Raw genomic sequence first — 13,526 nt, forward strand, 5'->3', positions numbered from 1 at the left:
GAATAAATTAGCGAAAGGGACTTCGAGTTGTTAGAATGATCTTGACCGGGGACGCGGATGGATGTATTCTCTCTTGCAAGAATTAAATAGAGATGTGACTACAGATGCCTTTTTTATTGAAAGCTGAATACGGAAAAACCTAAGGATAAACCTACAATTGGATGAACCTAACAGCTGCCAAGAAGCCCCAGACTGGGGATGGCGCTGTCCACTAGTGAAAAAATTGCAGACCACTGATGTCTGAAAATGAGTGTAAGCATGAATGGTTGCTTGTTTGTCTTTTTGTGTTTCTAATTGGCCGACCACCAAGATATAATCAAGGTGGAAAATGATTTAGAAAATCATTAGAAATCAATTTTTGATGAAAATTATGGAAAATTTTTTAGTCAAATGAAATTTTAATGGTAAAAGCAGCAGTACTCGTGAACGTGAAATTTGAAGTGGAGAAACAAATCTGCTATGCAAAATTTAGGAGCACTGAGAAAAAAAAACAGTGTTTGATACCAAATTCCAAAGTACTATTGATTTATTGTGATAATGGCATCCAAATTGTGTTAACAGATTAATTGACTGAATTGACAAAAGTTTCCATATTTCGTTCCGAAAAAAATAAAATGGAAATCCAATTTAGTGAAATGTACCAAACGCCATTATTAACTACACGATTGGAACTGGAGGATCCTCATCCTCCAGTTCCAATCGTGTAGTTAATAATGGCTAATCATATGTCTGCATAAAAGAAAAAACTTTAAAGAAACACATTAATTTTGGGTTGGCAGAGGGAGATTGCATTTCTCAACAGGAAACATGGACAGCAACCCAGGATGAGAGTGTTCGTGTTCCTGACCAGACCGCAGACATGAAAATAGCGGATCCATTTTGTGCACTGTAAGAAGGTTCTCTCAGTTGAAACGTATGAGGAGATAAACTTTTTGACGTAATCAGACAAAATGGCAAGCACTCCAATATTGATTGGAAAGATTATTGCTCGGGGAGCAATGCTGTAAGCCATGAGGAACTTTTTATATTGGTTTTATTGTCTCCATATAAAAAATGAAAGCGTTTCAATTGAGACTACACCTTAAAGTAAACAATTGTGACTAGATCTTACAGATAGTTAAAGTAAACAATTGTGACTAGATCTTCTTACATATTTTTAAAGTAAACAATTAGAGAGAAAAGAGAAACTATAATGGATAGAAATGTAACTAGAATTTAATTTTATGCCTGACTATTGAAAAATATTGATTAAGAAAGTTTTATAGGAGATGATTGGCAAACTCCGAAGACAAGGCTTTTTTCTTTAAAAAAGCGACATAGTATAGTAAGGCTTTTTTTCTTAAAAAACAACAAAGTATAGTAATGCTTTTTTTTATTATTAAAAAACGACATAGTATAGTAAGGCATTTTTCTTAAAAAACAACATAGTATAGTAAGGCTTTTTTAAATTAAAAAACGACATAGTATAGTAAGGCTTTTTTTAAATTAAAAAACGACATAGTATAGTAAGGCTTTTTTAATTAAAAAACGACATAGTATAGTAAGGCTGTTTTCTTTAAAAAAGCGACATAGTATAGTAAGGCTTTTTTAAAATTAAAAAACGACATAGTATAGTAAGGCTTTTTTCTTTAAAAAAGCGACATAGTATAGTAAGGCTATATTTCTTAAAAAACGACATAGTATAGTAAGGCTTTTTCAATTAAAAAACGACATAGTATAGTAAGGCTTTTTTAAATTAAAAAACGACATAGTATAGTAAGGCTTTTTTCTTTAAAAAAGCGACATAGTATAGTAAGGCTATATTTCTTAAAAAACAACATAGTATAGTAAGGCTTTTCTTCGTAAAAAACGACATAGTATAATAGGGCATTTTTCTTTAAAAAAACAACATAGTATAGTAAGGCTTATTTTTTTCATGAAATACGCCCATGTATAGTAAGGCTTTTTTTCTTTAAAAAAACGACATAGTGTAGTAAGGCTTTTTTCTTAAAAAACGACATAGTATAGTAAGGCTTTTTTAAATTAAAAAACGACATAGTATAGTAAGGCTTTTCTTCGTAAAAAACGACATAGTATAGTAAAGCTTTTTTAATTAAAAAACGACATAGTATAGTAAGGCTTTTTTTCTTAAAAATCGAACATGTAAAGTAAGGCTTTTATTGTAAAAAAAAAAAAAAGAGCATGTATATTTAGTCAAACAATCTTCTTGTCCCGCTTTTTCTCAGCTGTCGTTGGGCGAAAGTCAGTTGACACTCGAGAGGGGTCGCCAGTCAGCTATCGGAGACAAACAACCATCACAATCAAAGTCAGGTGAGTGAACCTCTACACCAGGGGTCACCAAACTCCGGATCCGGCCCGCCGGCACATTTGGACCGGCCCTCTGAACAATACCAGAGACGCTATCGTTTTTTTTTTTTTTTTTTTTTAATTTTTTTTTTTTTTTTTTTTAATTTTTTTGGGGATGCAGCCCGCCGGCACATTTGGACCGGCCCTCTGAACAATACCAGAGACGCTATCGGATTTATTTTCCTATTTGGCCTTGAAGACTGGGACGTTTTAATCTTGTGTTTGGTTCATTGCACCCCTGCTGAGCCCACAAATCATCCCAGTGAAGCGGGCCTTCGCATTGCTCCTTTGGTGACACGCGCGGGGAGAGTGTTTGCCTTTGATGCATGCGGGCATTCCACCGTTGCATGCGTTGCATACGAGACATCTGGACGATCGCAGGTGAGGGCGGAGCCCTGGGGCCATTACTATTGCGATGCTATTCAAGCATATAAAAACTGTGCAACCGGAACCTGTTTGAGAACGGAATAATGGCGAAAAGGTTAGTTAAGAGAAAAATTGATTCAGAATGCAGGGTATTTAACCTGCAGTGGACAAACGATTATTTTTTTGTTAAATGCAAAGAAAAGGCTGTTTTTCTCATCTGTAAAGAGACGGTGGCAGTATTCAAAGAATACAATCTTCGCCGGCACTATGAATCCCGTCACAAAGACAAGTACGATAGCGTGCAAGGCCAAATACGAGCAGACAAACTCTCAAAGCTAAAAGTTGGAATATTATCTCAGCAGACTACATTTCTACGCCAAGGTCAGCTGAACCAGGCATCCGTTCGGGCCAGCTTTCGGGTTGCTTTTTTCTTAAGGCTGTTTAAAAAAAAAAACGACATAGTATAGTAAGGTTTTTTTCTTAAAAAACAACAAAGTATAGTAAGGCTTTTTTAAAATTAAAAAACGACATAGGATAGTAAGGCATTTTTCTTAAAAAACAACAGTATAGTAAGGCTTTATTTCTTAAAAAACGACATAGTATAGTAGGCATTTTTCTTAAAAAACAACATAGTACAGTAAGGCTTTTTTTCTTAAAAAACAACAAAGTATAGTAAGGCTTTTTTTTTAATTAAAAAACGACATAGTATAGTAAGGCTTTTTTTAAATTAAAAAACGACATAGTATAGTAAGGCTTTTTTCTTTAAAAAACAACATAGTATAGTAAGGCTTTTTTAACAGCATTTAGATCGTTTCAACAGCATTTAGACAGCATTTAGATCGTTTCAACAGCATTTAGACAGCATTCAGATCGTTTCAACAGCATTTAGACAGCATTCAGATCGTTTCAACAGCATTTAGACAGCATTTAGATCGTTTCAACAGCATTTAGAACGTTTTTGACAGCATTTAGATCGTTTCAACAGCATTTAGACAGCATTTAGATCGTTTCAACAGCATTTAGACAGCATTTAGATCGTTTTAATAGCATTTAAACAGCATTTAGATCATTTCAACAGCATTTAGATCATTTCAATAGCATTTAGACAGCATTTAGATCATTTCAACAGCATTTAGACAGCATTTAGATCGTTTCAACAGCATTTAGATCATTTCAACAGCATTTAGACAGCATTTAGATCATTTCAACAGCATTTAGACAGCATTTAGATCATTTCAACAGCATTTAGACAGCATTTAGATCGTTTCAACAGCATTTAGATCATTTCAACAGCATTTAGACAGCATTTAGATAGTTTCAACAGCATTTAGACAGCATTTAGATCGTTTCAACAGCATTTAGACAGCATTTAGATCGTTTCAACAGCATTTAGACAGCATTTAGATCGTTTCAACAGCATTTAGATCATTTCAACAGCATTTAGACAGCATTTAGATCGTTTCAACAGCATTTAGACAGCATTTAGATCGTTTCAACAGCATTTAGATCGTTTCAACAGCATTTAGACAGCATTTAGATCGTTTCGACAGCATTTAGATCGTTTCGACAGCATTTAGATCGTTTCGACAGCATTTAGACAGCATTCAGATCGTTTCAACAGCATTTAGACAGCATTCAGATCGTTTCAACAGCATTTAGATCGTTTCAACAGCATTTAGAACGTTTTTGACAGCATTTAGATCGTTTCAACAGCATTTAGACAGCATTTAGATCGTTTCAACAGCATTTAGACAGCATTTAGATCGTTTTAATAGCATTTAAACAGCATTTAGATCATTTCAACAGCATTTAGATCATTTCAATAGCATTTAGACAGCATTTAGATCATTTCAACAGCATTTAGACAGCATTTAGATCGTTTCAACAGCATTTAGATCATTTCAACAGCATTTAGACAGCATTTAGATCGTTTCAACAGCATTTAGACAGCATTTAGATCGTTTCAACAGCATTTAGACAGCATTTAGATCGTTTCAACAGCATTTAGATCGTTTCAACAGCATTTAGACAGCATTTAGATCGTTTCAACAGCATTTAGATCGTTTCAACAGCATTTAGACAGCATTTAGATCGTTTCGACAGCATTTAGATCGTTTCGACAGCATTTAGATCGTTTCGACAGCATTTAGACAGCATTCAGATCGTTTCAACAGCATTTAGACAGCATTCAGATCGTTTCAACAGCATTTAGATCGTTTCAACAGCATTTAGAACGTTTTTGACAGCATTTAGATCGTTTCAACAGCATTTAGACAGCATTTAGATCGTTTCAACAGCATTTAGACAGCATTTAGATCGTTTTAATAGCATTTAAACAGCATTTAGATCATTTCAACAGCATTTAGATCATTTCAATAGCATTTAGACAGCATTTAGATCATTTCAACAGCATTTAGACAGCATTTAGATCGTTTCAACAGCATTTAGATCATTTCAACAGCATTTAGACAGCATTTAGATCATTTCAACAGCATTTAGACAGCATTTAGATCGTTTCAACAGCATTTAGATCATTTCAACAGCATTTAGACAGCATTTAGATCGTTTCAACAGCATTTAGACAGCATTCAGATCGTTTCAACAGCATTTAGACAGCATTTAGATCGTTTCAACAGCATTTAGAACGTTTTTGACAGCATTTAGATCGTTTCAACAGCATTTAGACAGCATTTAGATCGTTTCAACAGCATTTAGACAGCATTTAGATCGTTTTAATAGCATTTAAACAGCATTTAGATCATTTCAACAGCATTTAGATCATTTCAATAGCATTTAGACAGCATTTAGATCATTTCAACAGCATTTAGACAGCATTTAGTTCGTTTCAACAGCATTTAGATCATTTCAACAGCATTTAGACAGCATTTAGATCATTTCAACAGCATTTAGACAGCATTTAGATCGTTTCAACAGCATTTAGATCATTTCAACAGCATTTAGACAGCATTTAGATCGTTTCAACAGCATTTAGACAGCATTTAGATCGTTTCAACAGCATTTAGACAGCATTTAGATCGTTTCAACAGCATTTAGATCATTTCAACAGCATTTAGACAGCATTTAGATCGTTTCAACAGCATTTAGACAGCATTTAGATCGTTTCAACAGCATTTAGACAGCATTTAGATCGTTTCGACAGCATTTAGATCGTTTCGACAGCATTTAGATCGTTTCGACAGCATTTAGACAGCATTCAGATCGTTTCAACAGCATTTAGACAGCATTCAGATCGTTTCAACAGCATTTAGATCGTTTCAACAGCATTTAGAACGTTTTTGACAGCATTTAGATCGTTTCAACAGCATTTAGACAGCATTTAGATCGTTTCAACAGCATTTAGACAGCATTTAGATCGTTTTAATAGCATTTAAACAGCATTTAGATCATTTCAACAGCATTTAGATCATTTCAATAGCATTTAGACAGCATTTAGATCATTTCAACAGCATTTAGACAGCATTTAGATCGTTTCAACAGCATTTAGATCATTTCAACAGCATTTAGACAGCATTTAGATAGTTTCAACAGCATTTAGACAGCATTTAGATCGTTTCAACAGCATTTAGACAGCATTTAGATCGTTTCAACAGCATTTAGACAGCATTTAGATCGTTTCAACAGCATTTAGATCATTTCAACAGCATTTAGACAGCATTTAGATCGTTTCAACAGCATTTAGACAGCATTTAGATCGTTTCAACAGCATTTAGATCGTTTCAACAGCATTTAGACAGCATTTAGATCGTTTCGACAGCATTTAGATCGTTTCGACAGCATTTAGATCGTTTCGACAGCATTTAGACAGCATTCAGATCGTTTCAACAGCATTTAGACAGCATTCAGATCGTTTCAACAGCATTTAGATCGTTTCAACAGCATTTAGAACGTTTTTGACAGCATTTAGATCGTTTCAACAGCATTTAGACAGCATTTAGATCGTTTCAACAGCATTTAGACAGCATTTAGATCGTTTTAATAGCATTTAAACAGCATTTAGATCATTTCAACAGCATTTAGATCATTTCAATAGCATTTAGACAGCATTTAGATCATTTCAACAGCATTTAGACAGCATTTAGATCGTTTCAACAGCATTTAGATCATTTCAACAGCATTTAGACAGCATTTAGATCATTTCAACAGCATTTAGACAGCATTTAGATCGTTTCAACAGCATTTAGATCATTTCAACAGCATTTAGACAGCATTTAGATCGTTTCAACAGCATTTAGACAGCATTCAGATCGTTTCAACAGCATTTAGACAGCATTTAGATCGTTTCAACAGCATTTAGAACGTTTTTGACAGCATTTAGATCGTTTCAACAGCATTTAGACAGCATTTAGATCGTTTCAACAGCATTTAGACAGCATTTAGATCGTTTTAATAGCATTTAAACAGCATTTAGATCATTTCAACAGCATTTAGATCATTTCAATAGCATTTAGACAGCATTTAGATCATTTCAACAGCATTTAGACAGCATTTAGATCGTTTCAACAGCATTTAGATCATTTCAACAGCATTTAGATCATTTCAATAGCATTTAGACAGCATTTAGATCATTTCAACAGCATTTAGACAGCATTTAGATCGTTTCAACAGCATTTAGATCATTTCAACAGCATTTAGACAGCATTTAGATCGTTTCAACAGCATTTAGATCATTTCAACAGCATTTAGACAGCATTTAGATCGTTTCAACAGCATTTAGACAGCATTTAGATCGTTTCAACAGCATTTAGACAGCATTTAGATCGTTTCAACAGCATTTAGACAGCATTTAGATCGTTTCAACAGCATTTAGATCATTTCAACAGCATTTAGACAGCATTTAGATCGTTTCAACAGCATTTAGACAGCATTTAGATCGTTTCAACAGCATTTAGATCGTTTCAACAGCATTTAGACAGCATTTAGATCGTTTCGACAGCATTTAGATCGTTTCGACAGCATTTAGATCGTTTCGACAGCATTTAGATCGTTTCGACAGTATTTAGATCGTTTCGACAGCATTTAGACAGCATTTAGATCGTTTCAACAGCATTTAGACAGCATTTAGATCGTTTCAACAGCATTTAGACAGCATTTAGATCATTTCAACAGCATTTAGATCGTTTCAACAGCATTTAGACAGCATTTAGATCGTTTCAACAGCATTTAGACAGCATTTAGATCGTTTCAACAGCATTTAGACAGCATTTAGATCGTTTCAACAGCATTTAGACAGCATTTAGATCGTTTCAACAGCATTTAGATCGTTTCAACAGCATTTAGATCGTTTCAACAGCATTTAGACAGCATTTAGATCGTTTCAAAAAAATTAATAATAATTTCTTCTTTATTTTTTTTTTTTAATACCCTACTTTGCGATTTTTTGATTATCGCGGCCATGTCTGGTCTACATTGAATTGAATGCTTTTATTGTCATTATACAAGTATAATGAGATTTAACCACGATATTCGACAGCATTTAGATCGTTTCAACAGCATTTAGATCATTTCAACAGCATTTAGACAGCATTTAGATCGTTTCAACAGCATTTAGATCGTTTCAACAGCATTTAGACAGCATTTAGATCGTTTCAACAGCATTTAGACAGCATTTAGATCGTTTCAACAGCATTTAGACAGCATTTAGATCGTTTCAACAGCATTTAGACAGCATTTAGAACGTTTTTGACAGCATTTAGAACGTTTTTGACAGCATTTAGATCGTTTCAACAGCATTTAGACAGCATTTAGATCGTTTCAACAGCATTTAGACAGCATTTAGATCGTTTTAATAGCATTTAAACAGCATTTAGATCATTTCAACAGCATTTAGATCATTTCAACAGCATTAAGACGGCATTTAGATCGTTTCAACAGCATTTAGACAGCATTTAGATCGTTTCAACAGCATTTAGATCGTTCCAACAGCATTTCGACAGCATTTAGATCGTGTCGACAGCATTTAGATCGTTTCGACAGCATTTAGATCGTTTCGACAGCATTTAGACAGCATTTGGCAATAAACAATTTGAGTATTGCAAAGAGTGGAATTGAACTCATTCCTGATTTGAACTTGAGTCGACCTGGAGTTCTGACCCATTGTCTTCGCAACTGGACCACAGTGACTTCTGAAATGATGTGATTGGAAGTTATATTTATCCTTTCATTACCTCAATAAACAATTTGAGAATTGCAAAGAGTGGAATTGAACTCACTCCTGATTTGAACTTGAGTCCACCTGGAGTTCTGATCCATTGTCTTTGCCACTGGACCACAGTGACTTCTGAAATGATGTGATTGGAAGTTATATCTATCCTTTTCATTACCTCAATAAACAATTTGAGAATTGCAAAGAGTGGAATTGAACGCACTCCTGATTTGAACTTGAGTCCACCAGCAGTTCTGACCATTTGTCTTTGCAACTGGACCACAGTGACTTCTGAAATGAAGTGATTGGAAGTTATATCTATCCTTTTCATTACCTCAATAAACAATTTGAGAATTGCAAAGAGTGGAATTGAACTCATTCCTGATTTGAACTTGAGTCCACCAGCAGTTCTGACCGTTTGTCTTTGTGTTAAGTTTATCCAATTGTAGGTTTATCCTTAGGTTTTTCCGTATTCAGCTTTCAATAAAAAGGCATCTGTAGTCACATCCACATTTAATTCTTGCAAGAGAGAATACATCCATCCGCGTCTCCGGCCAAGATCATTCTAACAACTCGAAGTCCGTTTCGCTAATTTAATCATAAGATTTTCACGCCATGCCCCACAGAAGTCTAAACATTCGTAGAGTCTCACAACAATTTTGTACAGTTATCAAAACAATTGTAGGACCTGTTGAATAGTCTCACAACAATTCTGTACAGTTATCAAAACAATGTAGGACCTGTTGAATCTTCCCAAGCGAGTTTCGATGCGAACCCTTCAGCGAAGAGGGGCTTCCCAAAACAGTCCTTGGTTCCCAAGAGCGCTTGTTGTGAGTCCATCTTCCGAAGCCGTAAACAGTCCTCAGTTCCCAAGAGCACCTGTCCTGAGTCCTCCTTCCGAAGCCGAAAACAGTCCTCAGTTCCCAAACAGTTCGCAGTTCCCAAGAGCAATTGTTTTGAGACCTCTCCCTGCCCATGGCCCTGTCCTCTCGATGTGAACCACAGTTCTTACTTTAGCAAGGCATGTATTAAAATGGCTTTATTAATGCCAATAACTCTAACATAAAAGCACAGCGTTCAACACATATATCTATATTGTTTAATATTGTTACACATTCAGGATGAGCATTACTATTCCTAATAAGTAAATATATTGATTAATATAGTAAGCATGTTTATAATAAGGCTTTCTATTCCTAAGTAAGCATTGCAAACACATTCACTCATGAACTCACTCCTGATTTGAACTTGAGTCCACCAGCAGTACTGACCGTTTGTCTTTGCAACTGGACCACAGTGACTTCTGAAATGAAGTGATTGGAAGTTATATCTATCCTTTTCATTACCTCAATAAACAATTTGAGAATTGCAAAGAGTGGAATTGAACTCATTCCTGATTTGAACTTGAATCCACCAGCAGTTCTGACCGTTTGTATTTGCAACTGGACCACAGTGACTTCTGAAATGAAGTGATTGGAAGTTATATCTATCCTTTTCATTACCTCAATAAACAATTTGAGAATTGCAAAGAGTGGAACTGAACTCATTCCTGATTTGAACTTGAGTCGACCTGGAGTTCTGACCCATTGTCTTTGCCACTGGACCACAGTGACTTCTGAAACGATGTGATTGGAAGTTATATCTATCCTTTTCATTACCTCAATAAACAATTTGAGAATTGCAAAGAGTGGAATTGAACTCATTCCTGATTTGAACTTGAGTCCACCATCAGTTCTGACCGTTTGTCTTTGCAACTGGACCACAGTGACTTCTGAAATGAAGTGATTGTAGTTATATTTATCCTTTCATTACCTCAATAAACAATTTGAGAATTGCAAAGAGTGGAATTGAACTCACTCCTGATTTGAACTTGAGGCCACCAGCAGTTCTGACCGTTCGTCTTTGCAACTGGACCACAGTGACTTCTGAAATGAAGTGATTGGAAGTTATATTTATCCTTTTCATTACCTCAATAAACAATTTGAGAATTGCAAAGAGTGGAATTGAACTCACTCCTGATTTGAACTTGAGTCCACCAGCAGTTCTGACCGTTTGTCTTTGCAACTGGACCACAGTGACTTCTGAAACGAAGTGATTGGAAGTTATATTTATCCTTTTCATTAACTCAAAAAACAATTTGAGAATTGCAAAGAGTGGAATTGAACTCATTCCTGATTTGAACTTGAGTCCACCTGGAGTTCTGACCCATTGTCTTTGCCACTGGACCACAGTGACTTCTGAAATGATGTGATTGGAAGTTATATTTATCCTTTCATTACCTCAATAAACAATTTGAGAATTGCAAAGAGTGGAATTGAACTCACTCCTGATTTGAACTTGAGTCCACCAGCAGTTCTGACCGTTTGTCTTTGCAACTGGACCACAGTGACTTCTGAAATTATGTGATTGGAAGTTATATCTATCCTTTTCATTACCTCAATAAACAATTTGAGAATTACAAAGAGTGGAATTGAACTCATTCCTGATTTGAACTTGAGTCCCCCAGCAGTTCTGACCGTTTGTCTTTGCAACTGGACCACAGTGACTTCTGAAATGATGTGATTGGAAGTTATATCTATCCTTTTCATTACCTCAATAAACAATTTGAGAATTGCAAAGAGTGGAATTTAACTTATTCCTGATTTGAACTTGAGTCCACCTGGAGTTCTGACCCATTGTCTTTGCCACTGGACCACAGTGACTTCTGAAATGATGTGATTGGAAGTTATATCTATCCTCTTCATTACCTCAATAAACAATTTGAGAATTGCAAAGAGTGGAATTGAACTCATTCCTGATTTGAACTTGAATCCACCAGCAGTTCTGACCGTTTGTATTTGCAACTGGACCACAGTGACTTCTGAAATGATGTGATTGGAAGTTATATCTATCCTTTTCATTACCTCAATAAACAATTTGAGAATTGCAAAGAGTGGAATTGAACTCATTCCTGATTTGAACGATAGTCCACCTGGAGTTCTGACCCATTGTCTTTGCCACTGGACCACAGTGACTTCTGAAATGATGTGATTGGAAGTTATATCTATCCTTTTCATTACCTCAATAAACAATTTGAGAATTGCAAAGAGTGGAATTGAACTCATTCCTGATTTGAACTTGAGTCCACCTGGAGTTCTGACCCATTGTCTTTGCCACTGGACCACAGTGACTTCTGAAATGATGTGATTGGAAGTTATATCTATCCTTTTCATTACCTCAATAAACAATTTGAGAATTGCAAAGAGTGGAATTGAACTCACTCCTGATTTGAACTTGAGTCCTTTAGCAGTTCTGACCGTTTGTCTTTGCCACTGGACCACAGTGACTTCTGAAATCATGTGATTGGAAGTTATATCTATCCTTTTCATTACCTCAATAAACAATTTGAGAATTGCAAAGAGTGGAATTGAACTCATTCCTGATTTGAACTTGAGTCCACCTGGAGTTCTGAAAAATTGTCTTTGCCACTGGACCACAGTGACTTCTGAAATGATGTGATTGGAAGTTATATCTATCCTTTTCATTACCTCAATAAACAATTTGAGAATTGCAAAGAGTGGAAGTGAACTCACTCCTGATTTGAACTTGAGTCCACCTGAAGTTCTGACCCATTGTCTTTGCCACTGGACCACAGTGACTTCTGAAATGATGTGATTGGAAGTTATATCTATCCTTTTCATAACCTCAATAAACAATTTGAGAATTGCAAAGAGTGGAATTGAACTCATTCCTGATTTGAACTTGAGTCCACCAGCAGTTCTGACCGTTTGTCTTTGCAACTGGACCACAGTGACTTCTGAAAAGACGTGATTGGAAGTTATATCTATCCTTTTCATTACCTCAATAAACAATTTGAGAATTGCAAAGAGTGGAATTGAACTCATTCCTGATTTGAACTTGAGTCCACCAGCAGTTCTGACCGTTCGTCTCTGCAACTGGACCACAGTGACTTCTGAAATGATGTGATTGGAAGTTATATCTATCCTTTTCATTACCTCAATAAACAATTTGAGAATTGCAAAGAGTGGAATTGAACTCATTCCTGATTTGAACAATAGTCCACCTGGAGTTCTGACCCATTGTCTTTGCCACTGGACCACAGTGACTTCTGAAATGATGTGATTGGAAGTTATATCTATCCTTTTAATTACCTCAATAAACAATTTGAGAATTGCAAAGAGTGGAATTGAACTCATTCCTGATTTGAACTTGAGTCCTGTTGGGTTCAAACACCAAACATTTGTTTCACCAACCTGAAAAGAAGGAAATCACAGAGAATTTGAGTTATCTTTATTTAAAAAATGAGAGGTTAAGAGACTGCCCCTGTCACAGCCCTTCGAACAACACTCTGAAGAAAATCTCCCCTTGCCTATTCTCTTATTGTGTTTTGGGAGTGTCCAAGTTACAGGAAGTTTCAAGCTGATCAAGGGAGAGATAGTTCTCTCCCAGTTACCAAAGGTTCTTTGATCATGACCATATGCCCCTTCAAGATAACATCTTTATAGTCTTATTCCTGATATCTTGCACCCCTCACAAAACAGACAAACAGACAGGCGTCCGCCCCCCTGGGTAGTTCCTCTTTGTTGAATAAGGTGAAACTTTTCCAGGGGGTCAAGACATCCCCAATTCTATTAACTAACATTTCAACAGT

The 13,526-nt window shown here is 35.7% G+C and overlaps 1 long non-coding RNA gene across 1 annotated transcript; it reads right to left on the minus strand.

Annotated features, from left to right (window-relative positions):
• Window positions 1-9,373: 9,373 nt before the first annotated feature.
• LOC144079279 (uncharacterized) lies at window positions 9,374-10,086 on the minus strand. Its single transcript, XR_013301481.1, has 2 exons — window positions 9,616-10,086; window positions 9,374-9,563 (listed from the first exon to the last, which is right to left on the minus strand). It is a non-coding gene; the product is annotated as an uncharacterized LOC144079279 (long non-coding RNA).
• Window positions 10,087-13,526: the final 3,440 nt, after the last annotated feature.

Source organism: Stigmatopora argus, chromosome 8 (assembly GCF_051989625.1).
Source record: "Stigmatopora argus isolate UIUO_Sarg chromosome 8, RoL_Sarg_1.0, whole genome shotgun sequence".
NCBI classification, from domain to species: domain Eukaryota; kingdom Metazoa; phylum Chordata; class Actinopteri; order Syngnathiformes; family Syngnathidae; genus Stigmatopora; species Stigmatopora argus.